Below are 16,629 nucleotides of genomic sequence, written 5' to 3' on the forward strand. Positions count from 1 at the left end.
TATATGGGGCAGAGTTGTGGGGCATAGGCAATCTTGATGTGCTTGCAAAATCGGAGAGCAAATTTTTGAAAGATCTGATGGCTCTCCCTTCGAGTACACCCACAGTTCCAGTTTTGCTGGACTTAGGCTGTAGATCAATTGCGGATCAAGCTCGACTACGACCCTTGCTCTTGTGGGCCCGCTTGTGGAGGGTCCCTGAACTAGCCTCCTATGCGGAGGGACTGTCCGAGGTGATGTCTATGGGGGGCTGGTGTAAGATTAAATGGTTGAGGGACGTTAAACATCTTTTGGGGGAGTTGGGCTTAGGTGAAGCTTGGGCTACTCGATCTGCCCCTCCCAAAGCCACTCTAAAGAAATTGTATTGGGACTGGGTTTCGTTTAAACTTACTGTTGATCCACGCCAATGCAAGTCAACTGTAACCTTTTTGAGGATTAAAGACGTGGTAGCTTACGAACCATATCTCAATATGATTTCTAGTCCCTTTGATAGGGCCTTATATTTTAAATTCAGAGTAGGGATCTTACCTGTAGGTGATTGATATCCCGGTGGAAATTGTCCCCCCAACCCTCCCCCTTTTGTGCCCTCTGCTCCACGCGGGTCGAGACTGTGGCACATATTCTTTTTGAATTCCCTGATTATTGCTCTCCCAGGAGGTACTGGCTTAGACCACTTTGTAGACAGTTGCGAACTCGCAATCACACAGTGGCCCTGCGTATTTTATTGTCCGACACATCCACTTTGGTGGTTTGTGCTGTGTCTAAATTTCTTAAGTGGTCCTGGTTGATTCGTGCAAAAAGGCTTTCCGTATCAATTTAATTCTGATCTTAACTGTACTAATTGTATTTATTAAGCATTGTTTTTATTGTCTTGTTGGAAAAGTGTTTTCCTTTTTCTGCTGTTTTTCTTAACTGTTGAACTGCTTTTAAGATATTTTATGTATCGAAATAAAGCCTATCAATCAATCAATCAATAAATTGTTAATAAAAGACTTAAGGTTTGGACACCATCCTCTCTGTTATTTGTGTGGCACCACATTGATTTCACTGTACTTGAAATGCATTGCTGATGTTAGCTCCTTTTTTACACTTCAAGCCAACAATAAAAGGCCGGTGCGACCAGTGGGGGATTCTGTTTGATGGCTTGACAGAGAGAATGAGATTCAAGAAACCTTGCTCTATCTCCCCTTGGCCTCCACTTTAAAGTATGTCTGTTCAAGATAGAATGTACATCTACTCCCACACACTTTTTAGTTTGTGCCAGTAGCCGTTGGTGACGGGCATCAGATTTCACTTGTTTGGGACAATGACTTATTTTTCATCATCAGATTGTGGCCCAAAAAGAAGAAATAAATATAGAGAGAAAAATTAAGCAAAATATTGATAAAGAGAGAAAGCAGGGAATAAACAAACCTATGCGAGTGAAATCAAGAGAGAGAAGGTGTAGGGTACTGAAAGAGGAAAACAGGAGGTGGATTGAAAACTAGGGAGCCTTAGTATTTGGCTGTGCTGAAGGCAGATGCCTCAGAAAATCCTTTGGTTCTTCCCCTCATTTTATTTATTTACTTATATATTTATTGGCCAATTAGGAATTGCTCTAACTATGTTTGATAAATAAAGGGGATGCCTGTTAAATGAGGCACATCTTAATAGTCTGTTTTAGGCACAAGTTGTTGTATAACATTTAAGAAATTGCCAGTAAAATTGCAATTGCAGGTTTTCCTCTCTATGTGAAGTATTGTTCTTGCTGCACCAATAATTTGGTCATAGGCTTAAGTGTGGTTGCAAGTCCTGGCTTGGCATGAATTACAGTAATAATCATCCAATGGCTGATATCCAAGTTCAATGACACAGCAAAGAATGGTTGGGAGAAGTGAGCCTAATAATTGCCTTAGTGCAAATTTCATGAGTCCTGTGAAAAGCTGTGGATGTTTATGCCAAACAGTGATCTTTTAAAGCATTGGCAAAGTGAGCAATTGACCAGGGCCCCAGAAAGTTAAGTTTATGTCTCACTTCTGTTTGTTTCTCAGTCTCTGCCTTTAATATATATTTCAATATTTCTTACCATCTTGAGACTTGAATATGCAGAAGATGGGTTCTATCATTCTAAGTCGTTGTTAACCGGGCCCCCAAAATCTACTGTGAGTTCCACAAAACACTTACAATGATACTGATGCCAGAGCATCAAAAATAGTTTATCTTTGTTAGAACTGGGGGTCTCTAGTTGGCAGAGTAAGGTACCTTTGACCAAATAGGGACCCTTGCTTCTAGTCAGGATAAGGGGGATACACACTTTAGATAACCCCTGCCCACCCCCTTGGTAGCTTGGCACGAGCAGACAAGCCTTTACCCAAAGGCAATGTGTAAAGTATTTGTTCCAACACTCACAGTAACACTGTGAAAATTCCACAAATGGACACCACACCAGTTTAGAAAAATAAAGTATCTTTATCTAAACTACACAAGACCAAAACAACAAAAATCCAACATACACAGTTAAAAATATGACTTCAAAAAGGTTTCAAGAACTTGTACCATAGAAATCTATGGATGCGTGTTCACCAAAGATGCGACGAAAGTTCCCATGCCAAACAGCTGCAGCATTGGAAAACAAAGAGATGCGACACTCCTGAGACCCTGATAAGGCGATACGACAGCCCGGCTGCACACAGCGGATGAGTTGGGCTGTGTCGAGTCCGGTCTGTAGCGGGAGCGATGCATCGAGTCTTTGTAGCAGTTCCGGTCCCCGAGTGATGCTTTGGGATAGCGTCTCGCACAGGTACGATGCATGGATCTTCGGGATGTGACAGCGATCGATGCGGCGGCGTTGTCCGGCGTCGGTCCTCTTCAGCCGTAACCCCTCGATGCATCGGTTCTTGCAGCGGTGACAGGTGCTGCGAAGGTCTTCCCAGTGGCACGGCCATGCAACAGAAATCTTCTCACGCTGTCGAGGTGCCCTGGTGAAACGTGCCGCAAGAAGAGCGACGCGTCGGGTTTTGCAGTTCTTTTCACACTTTTTCTTCTTCCAGCTCCCAAAGCAGCAGAAAACAACCTTCAGAGGCCCTACAACTGGATCAAGCACTCTAGACAGGTCAGAACGCACACAGCAGAGTTCAGGGGGAGCTGGGGGTGAAGTCCTTTTTTTCCAGGGACTTCAAAACGGGAGGCCAGCACTCCTCAGGCCCTTGGAGATCTTCTTCAAGCAGGGGACACAGCACGCAACAAAGTCCTTCTCCTTTACTTGGTGGAATAGCAACTGCAGGTTAGCCCCAAAGCACATAGCAAGGGCAGACCTTCTCTTCAGGTTCTCCAGCTCTTCTCCTCGGCAAAGGTTCCTCTTGAATTCCAGGATGATCTAAAGTTCAGGGGTTTCATCTCTCATATTTATACCCCAAAAGTCTTTGTGATCTAGGTGTAAGGGGTTCTGGACCCAGTCCAAACCAGTTCTGGGTGCACTGTGCCAGTGCACAACTTTTTTTATTAGTGTGGACCAGGGCCATCAGACACACCGCAAAGGGTGGAGCCAGCATTCTGGAAGGCAGGCACAGCCCAATTCAGGCCCAGGTGCTACTCCTCATACCACTCCAAATGCAGATCAGCCTATTGAGCCTAGTGCTGGCTCACCCAGACTCCTGGAGCCATCCCAGCCCCTGTCACCCTCAGGCCAGACAGTCAAACAACAAACAGGCAGAGGCACACAGAAAGGTTGAACAAGAAAAGAGCCACTTTCAAAAAGTGCTATTTTCAAACACAGAATTTAAAAACTATCCTTCCTAAAAGATGTGTTATTACATTCTGAGTTCAGGGATACCAGACTCTAATTTCTAATCTTACTCCTATGGGAAGATATGCTTATAAAATTGTTACACAGCATTCCCCATTCCGTCCTATGGGCAAGATAGCCTTTCAATAGTGAAAAACGAAATTGGCAGTATTTCACTATCAAGACATGTTACACACATCAGAACATGTCCTACCTTTCACATACACTGCACCCTGCCCAGGGGGGTACCTTGGGTCTACCATAGGGGTATCCTATGTGTAAGAAAAAGGAAGGGTAAGGCCTGGCAAGTGGGTACACTGGCCAGGTCGAAATGGCAGCTAACAAACTGCACATAGGCAGTGCGGTGGCAGGCCTGAGTCCTCTTTTCAGGGCTACTTATGTGGGTGGCACAATCAGTGCTGCAAGCCCACTAGTAGCATTTGAATGACCAGCTCTGACACACTCAGTGTACTTTACTAGGGACCTACTTGTAAAACAAATATACCAATCATGGATAACCAATCACCATAACAATTTACACAGAGAGCATATGCACTTTAGCACTGATCAGCAGGAGCAAAGTGCCCAGAGTCCTAAAGCCAACATCCACAGGTCAGGAAAAAAAAAGGGTGAATAGGCAAAAAGTTTGGGGATAACCCTGTAAAAAGGGCCATTTCCAACAATCCTAACTTATGTGAAGCCGTCAGTAAAAAGGACTCTATTGTATGCTGAACCTCTACGGCAAAAGGATCAATTTGTATGCAATTGCCATATTGGATTACATCTACAAGAGAACTGTTATGAGTTCAGCATTACCACATACCTTCTGCTAAAATGCTCCCCCACTTATCAGCGCCTGGGCCTATCCTAGTCAAACCAGGGACCACCCAAGACTATGCGGACAGTGCAAGGTACTTGTTTTGATCTGTGCTTGTCACGTGCTATGCCCAGGTACAAAAGTGGGGTACCATTGTTGTGAGAAATTGGGTTGTTTGTTGAATAGGGTGTTAACCCTGTTCAAGCAACAGCCACAATCCCTGTAAGGGTTAACCACAAAAGTCACTAAATTAACCTGCATTAACCCTCATGTAGCTTACACAAAAGACAAAAGCAGTCAGGCTTAACTTAGAGGCAATGTTAAGTGACAATACAGCACAAGAAAAATCCCACACCCATTTAGAAAAATAGAATACATTTTAATAAATTATTGACACCAAAACAACAAAAATATAATCAGAAGAACCAGAGTTTAAAAAAAGTTTAAGGTAAAAAATAGTACCTAAAAGATTAAAGCATCAAGCTCAGACATCTAGGGGCATATTTCCAATAAAAAATGGCGCAGTGCCAAAAGCAGTTTTGCTGCAATGAGCTGCATCATTTAAAAAAATGCAGGGATGCGCAGTATTTAGGAGAATATGGGGCCTCCTTGTGCTTTCCCCTGCGTAGGAACTAAAACAGCAGTATACTGCTAACGTAGGCCTCCTTGCACCATGGGGAAACAGCGTTTACAATGCTGTCATTACATCGCAAGACTATTACAACGCGGTAGTTACAACAACAGTGTTGTTAGTGTGCGATGTATTTACATCGCAAGTCATCAGAACAACTTGCTGTAGGGGGCGCTGAGGTATTAGAAATGAATCGCAACACCTTCCCTACTGTTGCGCAAACTGGAGCAGGAATAATACATAATACTATTCCTAAGTCCAGCGCGCCCCTTACAGCAAGTTGTTCCAATGACTTGCAATGTAAATGCATCACGTACTAACAACTCAGTCATTGTAACAACTGCATTGTAAAAGGACGTGATGTAATACATCGCGTTGTAATGTATTATATTCTGCACTATGGTGCAACGGTGCCTGTGTTGCAGGGATGATTATGTTTGAGCAGGAAGGAACACCTTCCTGCATAAAAACAATCAATAATGGTGTTTTGCTCCTTGTATGTGTGCTGCAGAATGCAGCACACATCGAAAGAGCAAAAAACAAAGAGAAATAAAAGTATTTCTCCTCGTTATGCCACTTTAAACCTTGCCCTGGAAAGGCGTTAGTTTTTGGAGCTGCCTCATATTTGCAAATCTTTGTAAATCTGGGACAGTGTCAAAAAGTTATGGGTGTTGTGTGAGAGAACCCACAGCAAAACCCATGACACACCCCTTTGACAAAGAGTATTGTAGGAAAGGAGGCCATATTTATAAGGCCATGTAAAGCCACGCAAAGTAGGTTTGCGTGGCCTTGTAAATATGGCCCAGCACACAGCGCCACCGGAGCATCAAAAAAAGTGACACTCTGGTAATGCTACAGGCTTGTAAATATGCCCTCTAGTTGTGCGAGATTGGGTTGAAGTTGAAAAATATGGCCAACTGCGATGGAGCACAAGTCGGACACAAAAAGTGGATTGGGCCCGGTCAGCACTTACATTCGAACTTATTAGAAAGGCTGAAAAAAAGTGTTATAAGAAGGTAAAGTTCACTGTGGAAAGGCTGCAGCCTGTGTCAGAGAAGAGAGCATCACCCCATATTCCTTTTGTAAATTGGTTATTATGACAAAAAAATATAGACAAAAATATTGTCACCAATGGCAATTTTTTCCACTCAAACACATTTTCATTATTTGACTAATTGAATCATATGTTTTTAGGGAACAATTTGAGGAATCTACACAAAGAGTCCCTTGCTGAATTTAGAATTCTGTATACTTTTCAGAAATGTCTAGCTTTGCAGGATCAACCCGTTGTTTCATCCTTGTCTCCACCACAAGCTGCTATTAGGTTGAAACCACAAAATTTAGGAAACATGGACTACTTCATAGAAAAATGCAAAAACTGCGATAATAAAATGGTTTTCTCTTACAACTCTGCTTTTCTCTGAAAGCTGGCAAGATAGTGACCCCAGCACAGCACAAAACTTTTTTGATACAATTTTTAGAAAAAAGATATACAATCTTGTATAGCACTATTTTCTAATTATTCCCCCAGAATTTGTTTTTTGTCGATTTTCTTTCTACATTATCTGCAGTTTTAATTCCATCTATGTAGCTACATGCAATTCTTTTTAGCATTCTCCATTGGTATAAATGTTACGCTACTGCTCCTTCTCAATCATCACCTTTACCTTATGTTCACATGCAGGGGCATATTAACAAGTAAATGCGATAAATATCACTGTGCACGCTCAGCACGGTTTTAATTATCGCTGGTTTTTATCGCCCGGTTTGCGCGTTATTAACTACGTTCATCACCCAGGCGATAAAAATCCAGCGATAGTCAGTGAAATGCGGGAATATCACTGGAAAACCAGCAATATTACGGCAGCGATAGGGAATTCCTAGTTGATAGCCCATGGTGGTCGTAGCCTGACAATCCACCCCCCTTTACACATACAGCTAAGTCTGGAATTTATCAGACGTTAGCTTACAGCGATAACCGGGGTTAGCGCGGGTTTCAATATCACTATGGTTGTCAGGGCATGGCCTTGTTAATACCACGATGTGCGGTTTGCGAGTTTTTCCCTGTTGAGTTGCCCGGGAACGCCCTCTTTGCATCTTATTAGCGATGCGTGGCACGACGTAACTGGAAGGGGCCGCTAAGACAAGGAAACACGCTTTAGCGTGTCCTTGCGAATACTACAATGGAAATATCGCTGCTTTTCGGCTGAAAACGGCCGCAAAAGCGGCGGAAATGGGCTTGATAATATGCCCTGCATTCTTTCAGGTTCTGAGTAATAAGAAACACATGTCCTAAACTGTAATCTAGTGCCATTGGCATGCATATTAGCTGCTCTAGTTTGACACTCTTTCAATTGTATCTTCTACCCATGTGCCTAATTGACATCCTTCTCTTCACAAGGTAAGCTAGCAGTCTATCACATAATACCTGCCTGTTCTCACCTGCAACTTTTAAGTATTTTAAAGCAACTTGGGGGCATATTATCAAGACAGGCGATAAAATTATCGCCGCTTTAGCGGCAGAAAACCTGCTAAAACGGCGATAATGGGCTTGATAACATGCTCTATGGAATTTCAATTGAAGCCCATGTTAGATGTCCTTCATATCTAACATGGGTTTCAATTGGATTTCCATAGAGCATATTATCAAGCCCATTATCGCCGTTTTGGCAGAAGTTTTCTGCCGCTAAAGCGGCGATAATTTTATCGCCAGTCTTGATAATATGCCCCATAATGTTACTTTTAGCTTTATTTATTGTTGCCCATAATATTTGTGTATTTATAATACTTTTCAAATGATCAATGTATTCACTAGGATTTTTACTGCTAATGTAAGCATGCTGGTATCAATAATCCAAAAAGTGTAAAAATATTTTTACCAATTGACTAAACATGAATGACATTTTCAAAATCTGAAACAGGGTTAAGTAGACTTGCACACCACATATAATTTTATCACACTGATCCAATCTGTATGATCTAAGTGAATCGGGTCAAAGAAGATCAACTGTCAAAGAGAAAATGTCAGAAATGTAATTAAGGCCCTGATTGCAACAAGGATGGAATTCAAGGGGATATTCCATAACTACTGATTATTGATTGCAGAACATCAATAATTAGCTAGTGTGCAATAAAATAGACATGACAAAGGTTTTTTGATCTTTTCCTGACACATGCGGTGCTGTGCCTCCACTCTTGGAATCAGAGGGGACGGGACCCGGCTAGCAGGAATCACAGAAATACATATATTTCAATATGAAATTAATAGTGAACATGTACAAATAATCTCAGATTGTGTAATAAGTTTCCAAAAATATATTAGAGAATTAAAAAAAAAAAGAATTTAAAGCATATAAACAAACAACATTTTAAAAGATACACTCTACAGTTTGTGTCAAAGACAGAATGTACATACAAAGTACAGAAAACATAGAACACATTTGTCCTTCAACTATTTCCATTACAACCATTGACCAATCATCTGCTCAAAATGGCTGCTATTCTGAAACAGAATGTATAAACCGTCATTTCACACTACACATAATAAATATACATTCTATCAGATTCGTATTCATGAGAAAAAAACCTTTTCAAAACATTTCTTTCAAATTCTTGTTTACCCCTAAAACCGTATAAAAAAAGCTGTCCACCATTTTTTGCTCACTGGTGCACTGACTTCCATGGTGACCACACGCAGCAGAAGTAGGAGGAGACCTGACGAGACTTTCAAATTGTACACTGCCATCTACTAACAGAAGTAAGTATAGGTTTAACACAAAACACCTTCAGAATTAAAAGAAATATATCAATTACATAATAATAATTTTTTTAAATTATTTACAGCACTTCAAAATTCAGCCCCAAGTCGACTACACACATTCCGAAATCTATATTTTAATTTAAAAGTAAGTGAAGATCAAACTATGTTCTTTCATTATAAAAAAAATCCCAGAACCAAAATGAAACTATAATACATTTTTAATTGTTTAAATTACTACACAGATTGAAGAAACATCAACAATTATAAATTGAAGAAATCAATCAATTGGCAAATTAGCTGTAAGTAAACATTATAATATTTATTTTCACAAAAAAAACTATACATTTCCAAAACAAAATGGCAAGCAATAGTCTGTTAAAGAAGGCAACATTTCAAAGCAAAATCCACCAGTTGTTTGACACAGGGAAAGTGCTGGTCTGTGGTGGATGGGCAAAATAACTTTTCTAACTGCATCAAGTGGTTGCCTCAGGGAAGGTCCTGGACAGTGGTGGGGGGCAAAATTACTATTCTAACTCCACCAAGTGATTGCCTCAGGGATGGTGCTGGACAGTGGTTGGGGCAAAATTACCATTCTAACATGTGAAGGTGCTTGACTCTGGTAAGGTGTTGGAAAGTGATGATGTACAAAATACAAGTTAATTTACATTTGCTTCTTCTAACAACATATTTACTTAAAAGTTGAACATATAATCAATAATTTTTTTTTCACTGGTTGACTTATTCAGCAAAATCAACCATCCAAGAATAACCAGCAGCTGAATGTCAACCAAATCTCTCCAGCACTGTTATATTCCATATAGGTACCCTGTATAGGCGCAGGTAGCACTGCAACTTTCACCTATATCCTTCCCTACATTACATACATAACGGTTCATAGGGACTGACCTTTTTATCTAGATACGACACTGCATTCAGAATGTGGTTTTTCCTTAGTTCGAAACTCATACATTATGCATGAGGCTTCTTGGAAGCACAGCAGGACTGACAGCAGGATGAACATCTCCTGTATAATATCTATGTATAAAGTTCAAGCCCAAGTCATCCTTTAGGCCGACACACTAACACAGCGAGGTAGGACCCCTGGGGAGACCTGTGGGTATATATACATCATGTCTTGCTTAGACAGACATAGGAGACCGTGACTTCCTGGCTGACACACTGACCTTAGACGCTGCGGTTCCTGCATGCAGACACTCCAGCTCGCAGTGGTCTAACATCCCTCGCAGGGTGTCCAACTCGAGACCACGACAGGGTCCCATATTCTTTCCTTTTTCAGGTAATGGGTTTGACTATACCTTAGAGGGATTCTCGGTATAACACCTACACAGATGCTAGGTACATTTAGGTATATCTAGTTAGGGAGGCATCGTAGGAGTAAGCACTTTCTTATCATGCTTTTTATGTACTTGTATATATTCATGATTACTGCAAAATAGTAGAAATGTACCATCCCTTTTCTTTTGTATTACTGTTAATCATATATCTCTGCTACTGTCTAATGGTTTTTACAGCACATCTATTCTACACTAGAATAACAACTGTTCAATAAATCCTTTTAGAAACGACCAGATTGTTTATTACTGTGTATCTCTGAGACCGACTAAGTGAGCACAAGTGACTGATCGAAAAGTAGTATATTGTTTCCACGATTCTGAGGGATCAGGGTTGTCATGTTCTGAGGTTGCCAGAACCTATTCTCTCCCCGGTAAGAGGAGATTCTAGTAGCACTGTGAGCTAGCTAATGCAAACAGGTTAACATACCCGGTGGGGGTGCTCGGAACTAATCTGCCACCAAACCCACAGTTTATGTTATCCGAATGCGCAGATCCTGTATAGGATATATAGGAACTACACAACATGGTGCCGCCAGCGTTGGTTGGGTACTTATTTAACAGTAGAATCTGAGTAGTTCAGTCGTGTTATTCTCAGAGATCCCTACTCACAAAACACCAGAGACGTCTGGAGTGGGTGGGCACAAACTCCACCGCAGCTGAGTAGGCAAAAAATCCTATTTATTAGCTGTCGGTTAATCAAGCTTGAAGGACACAGTGTTCCTAAAATTGTGCAATAAAAAACCTTATCTTAGTTCCCTTGGCCAAACTTATTTTCTTCAAAAATGACTGAGTAGGGATAACATAAAAGTAGATCTACACATCTCAGCCGGGGAAGAAGATGCAGACGCAATTCCAATTGCAGACAAATTCATACATACAGTCACCCTGAAACTGTTAGAAACTGTTAGAAAAGGGTTTATGAGCTAGGGATGGCTTAGTAGTTTTCGTGATTGAGGCACACAAGTCCAACGAAACAGAGGTATTTTATTTGTGGGTTACATTTCCAGCAGGAAATGCAAGAACAAAGACATTTCACTCTTACACAGAAGGAGATGCACCAGTGGAATATTGTCCGTTCAAGGACATAGAGGTTCCACTCATGTACCAGGAACACTTAAACTGGTTTAAAGCGCCCTACCCCATATAAGAGGAAGAGTAAGATTAGGCCCCCTCGGAGAAAAAGGGGCAGCATGGCCGATATTAGTGGCCTATACACCACATCCTGACATTAAAACAATACCATCAGGAGACTTACTCATACAAAACAAACATTTAATTAAAATCTATAGAAACATTATGCAATTCATCATGAGGACATTTACAGTTCAACCAGCAATAGTTGCAACAAATGGAACTCAATCTCAGGGTACAGCAACTAAAATCACAACGCAAACATTACACACAGTGATGGGCAAAATGCCCACAGAACGTGAACAAATCCCTTTCTGGGTAGCTCAGAAAATAACTCAGTCAGAGGCAGTATTCCCGAATAATAACCCGTATGAAAAACACAGGATGCTAACAATCTGCTTGCCCATGGGGATAACACTACAAATAGAGGATTGTACCATGGGGGGTATGGTCTTTGCTGCCATTTGTACGAGAACTCATGGTATACCTTCCTTAGCAGTCATACCCAATGTATTAAGACAAATACAGAATGAGTACGGAGCAGAGCCTGCTCTGAACTTAGGGATGAAGTTACCAGGTAACTATGCCAAGGTATCAGCCATCATTTTAGCTAATATAAAAGGAGAAGCAGCTTCAGTGGCTATCGGCCAACGCCTAAGGGAGTTCAGTCCTTTAGAACAGTAACATGAACTGCCAAAAATAATTGAAACTGCGTATGCAGAATTAGGCAGAGGCAGTTTGGGTGGGAAAGCATTAAAACCACAACTAATGGGCAGTCCTCCAAAGGACACTTCCAAGCAGACACCTGCTTCAACAAACAAGAAGTGGGACAATAAGAAACAACAAAACTTTAAAGGAAACAGATCTCAATCCAGAGGTAGATCTCCTCCACAGGAGCCCTCCGAAAAGAGGTAAAACCTCAGGAATAGGGATAATATTAGGCAACCTGACAGGTATCGGGATACTTATACACGTTCCTCTCATTCCTTTCAAGGTTCATCAAAAACTCTGAGAGGGAAGTACGGTCAGAAAGGCAAGAGCATACAAAGCTCAAGCATACACTTCCAAAAAAGAAGAAAAGCCAAAGCAAAAGCCCAGAATTCTGAGGACTCGACTACTGAACGGGGAATGGGCTCACACAATGCTAGACAGTGCGGCAGAAATAACAATAGCTCACCAGAACCTGACGGAATTTCTGGTGATAGCGGACTTAAATAATTATATCACAGTGGAAACACCTGATACTAGAGTAAGTGTCCCACATAAAGTATATGAAATAACATTCCAGATGGAGGGGGACAAGTGTAGAAAAGTGAGAGGTCTCTTTTGGGAGAACCTTACATTTGGCTATAACATTTGTTAGCCGAGTGAGATTGGCCGCCAGCATTCGTCATGGATTGCCCTGAAGGAGAAACGGTAATCCTACCAGCATTCTCAGATCATAATCCCAGGCATTTGCAACACTCATATGCACAGGAGGGGGCGGTAGCCCAGGCTCCAGCTTTATATAAAAAACCATGTTGAATGGGATGAGGATTCAACCCACCACATAATTCACTTAAAAAATACTCCAGTTGCACAGAGGCAGTATCCAATAAAGCAAGAAGCTAAAAAACAGGTCAGGGAGATATTAGATCAACTTGAATACCAAGGGATGATTGAAACATGCACCCCTCAAATGAACAATCCTTTGTTTCCAGTCATGAAAGCCAACAATACATATCGTCTAGTTTTAGATTACAGACAGTTAAACACTTGCACTAAGACATTCGCAGTCCAAAATGCACACAGTGCTGCATTAATGAATAAGATTGTGCGGAAAAAATACAAAACAACACTTGATATCTCAAATGGATTTTTCGGCTAAAATATAGCACCTGAAAGCAGGTATCTAACAGCATTCTCACCGCCAGGGTCGCACTTGCAATTTCGTCGACTCCCCCAAGGATATAAGAACAGCCCGGGGTTGGTTTTGGCCAGAGTAACAAATTTATTACAAAAATTGGATGAAGAGGCATTGTCCTATGTGGCTGATAATTATCTAACGTACAATGACCTAGATGAACACTTGAGCAGGGTGAATACCATAATTTGGGGATTTTCATCTGAAGATTACAAATGTAACTTTAAAAAATCAAAAATAGCCCAACTCAGTGTCCTATTTTTAGGATATGAGATTTCAAGTAAAGGGAAAAGCCTGGCAGCTAATTTTTTAGAAAAATGCTCGCTGCTCCAACCTCCAAGATCATTAAAAAATGTACAAAACTGGGATTCCTAATTTTTGGTAGAACATACATTTTAGATTATGCAGAGAGAGTAAAACATTTCTACGACTTAATAAAAGCTGATTTCTCAGGAAGAAATTGGACACAAGAACACACAGATACACTTTGTTCCTTACAAGCTGACATGATAGCTTCCAAACACTTACAGACATGCGTAAATGGACGAAACCTGGTGATCCGTATAGTTGCGGGTCAATCTGGGTACACCTATCTAACATATAATGAGGGTGAAACAGTACCAATTGCATACAATTCACATTTGTACACTAATTCTGAGATGCGCTGCGCATCTACTGAAAAAATTCTGACAGCGGTACAGACTGCTGTAGTAAGAGATTGAGCACTGGCACAGGGGAAACAAATAATAGTAGTGACTCCGGTTCCAGCCTTAGAGGCTGTGGCAAAGGCGAGCGTTCCTAACGCTAAAGCCTTATATCCGAGATGGATACAATGGGCTAATTCTCTCACTGCAACAGAAGTAGAATATAGGTACAACTCAAATTTAAAGACACAAGCATTCCTGCAATATGAACAAGAATATTCTCTAACTAATGAAATAATGCCTCTGGATCAGTACGAATATATAATTTACACTGACGGATCTGCTCAACCGGACATAGTGACGCAGACCGGCGTCTTAGGGATTGTCGAGTGGTGTGGCTGTGTGTTCCGGACTTTTAGTCGGATTACTGCCGAAGTAGCTATTCCATTGAAAAATAAAACAAGTTGTCGACATATAGTGTCATCAGGAAGGACTTCCTGCTGAAGGAAGGTTCGGCACCTTTTGGGTATCTGGGGACCCGGATGACCCGCACGTATGAGCGTCCTTTGGGCCACCATATTTCCTGTGTGTACATTCTTTGTATTAACCCTGTCCTGAGGAGGCCGAGGAAAGTGTATGGCCGAAACGCAATTGCGTAGACACGGTTATGAAGGAGGAGTCCTTGAAAATAAGCACAGTGTGGTTACTCACCGTTTAGTGTGCTGAGAAAGTCCGACAATAATTTGTTGAGTCGCAGCGCACTCTGTGGACTACCTTCCAGTGGTTCGTCCTGAAATTATTAGGAGGACACTAACAGAAAATTATATGTTTGTTTAGGGGTTAACTTATTTGTGTGTATAAGTTTTTCTATGTTTGTGATGTTCTGCACATGTTCAATTTATGTGTATATTTGTATTGTTGTATTTTTGCCCTGTTGCTCTCATCAAGGTCCGTTGTCATTTTTGATGCAGGAATGTCCAAATATTTTGATAAAATCTGTCTAGATTAATAAACTAGATATAGAGTTAATTAGTGTGCTCTTGACCAAAGTTATTTCCTTATCTCTTCCTTTTGTACCATTTTTTGTTTGCACTCAAGCGGACATAGTAAGTAAGCAACAATGTAGCGGCATGTGCAATCGTTAAAGGTCGCATGCGGGATGGGAAGTTCCATCCAAGTTGCACAAAAACGCAATCTCTTGGAGACTGCACGGCACAGTTGGCAGAATTAAAAGCACTGATAAAGGCACTTGTAAATATGGATCGAGAAGTCCCCACACTAAATGTGTAAAATTCCTTTTACTGTGTGCAGTCATATAATGAATACTTGCAATACTGGGTTCAAAATGGGTTCAAAAATGCTAAAGGTGGCACAATTAAGCATAAAATGCTATAAGAACTAGTATTGGAGTTGAAATTCGAACTACCAAGGACTCCTGTGATACACACACGGAGTCATCAGTGTCATGGCGTTCACGTTGAAGGGAATTCATTGGCTGATGAAGCCGCAAAGGGGGCTGTAAGCACAGCTTCCGTAGCTGCAATTACTCATTCTAAAATGAAAATAGACGGTGATATTATGGTGGCTGTTATTGCTTCACACAAAAACAGCGGTGCAGTACCAAAAAGATTTCCACCCAAGTACTCCTACAACTTAGATGCCAATAACATTCCATTTGCTCAGATTCCTGGAGTGGGGGATAGAGTAATTCCAAACATGGATCATAGTTTAGGTTTAATTCTAGCAGCACACAAAGGGATAGGTTCTGCACAGGCAGGAGTTACGTTGACAGTTTCTTTATTGAAACAAAGCTATTGGTGGCCTGGTTTAACAAAGCAGACTAAAGACTACATCTTGAAGTGCGACATCTGCCAGTAGATGAAAGGTCCCACCGTAACACTTCCAGCACAACTCCCATTATTAGACAGCATCAGACTGTCCGTTTGTCTGCGTCCTGCTTAAGATTCTTATGGGTGTGGCTCCAGTGCTCGGCTGACGCTCGAACTGCTATAAACGATTAGCAAGTCTTCATTGGGACATACGGAATTGGCACGTTACAGGCACCAGCGCCTTGGGACCCTCACGGGTATGTAGCGCGCTTTACAAATGCAGTGATTGATTGATTGATAGATTCTGACCAGGGCCCCGCGTTTAGCTCTAGGGCTTACAAGGAAGCCATGGGAAGTTTGGGTGTAGCAGCGCAGTACCTATCTACGTACCATCCCAAGGGAAATTCAGTTGTGGAGAGAAAAAAACTAGACTTAAAGCAATCTTTAACAGCTTTAGGTACTGGTGAAAGTTGGGTAAAACATCTGTATGGAGTACAGAGAGCTCTGAACAACATGCCAAGAAGTTCTCTGGGGGGTCACTCCATATGAGGTCCTATTTGGGACAAGAATGTGGGTACCTGATTTTGATAGTGAAGGCGCAGAGGCAGATGAAAAACCTTTTGACATCCATGATAGTTTGGCTGTTTTACAGAATCTAAATGAATCCATGACACAACAAAGTAATGTCCACCTGCAGCACACCGCCACTGGAAAAGTCAAATCAAACACGGCAAGACATGTCTGGATCCCAAAAGCCCAGGACAGAGAGTAAATAGCGGACAAGAAAGAATTTGGGCCA

Source organism: Triturus cristatus, chromosome 8 (assembly GCF_964204655.1).
Source record: "Triturus cristatus chromosome 8, aTriCri1.1, whole genome shotgun sequence".
NCBI classification, from domain to species: Eukaryota; Metazoa; Chordata; class Amphibia; order Caudata; family Salamandridae; genus Triturus; species Triturus cristatus.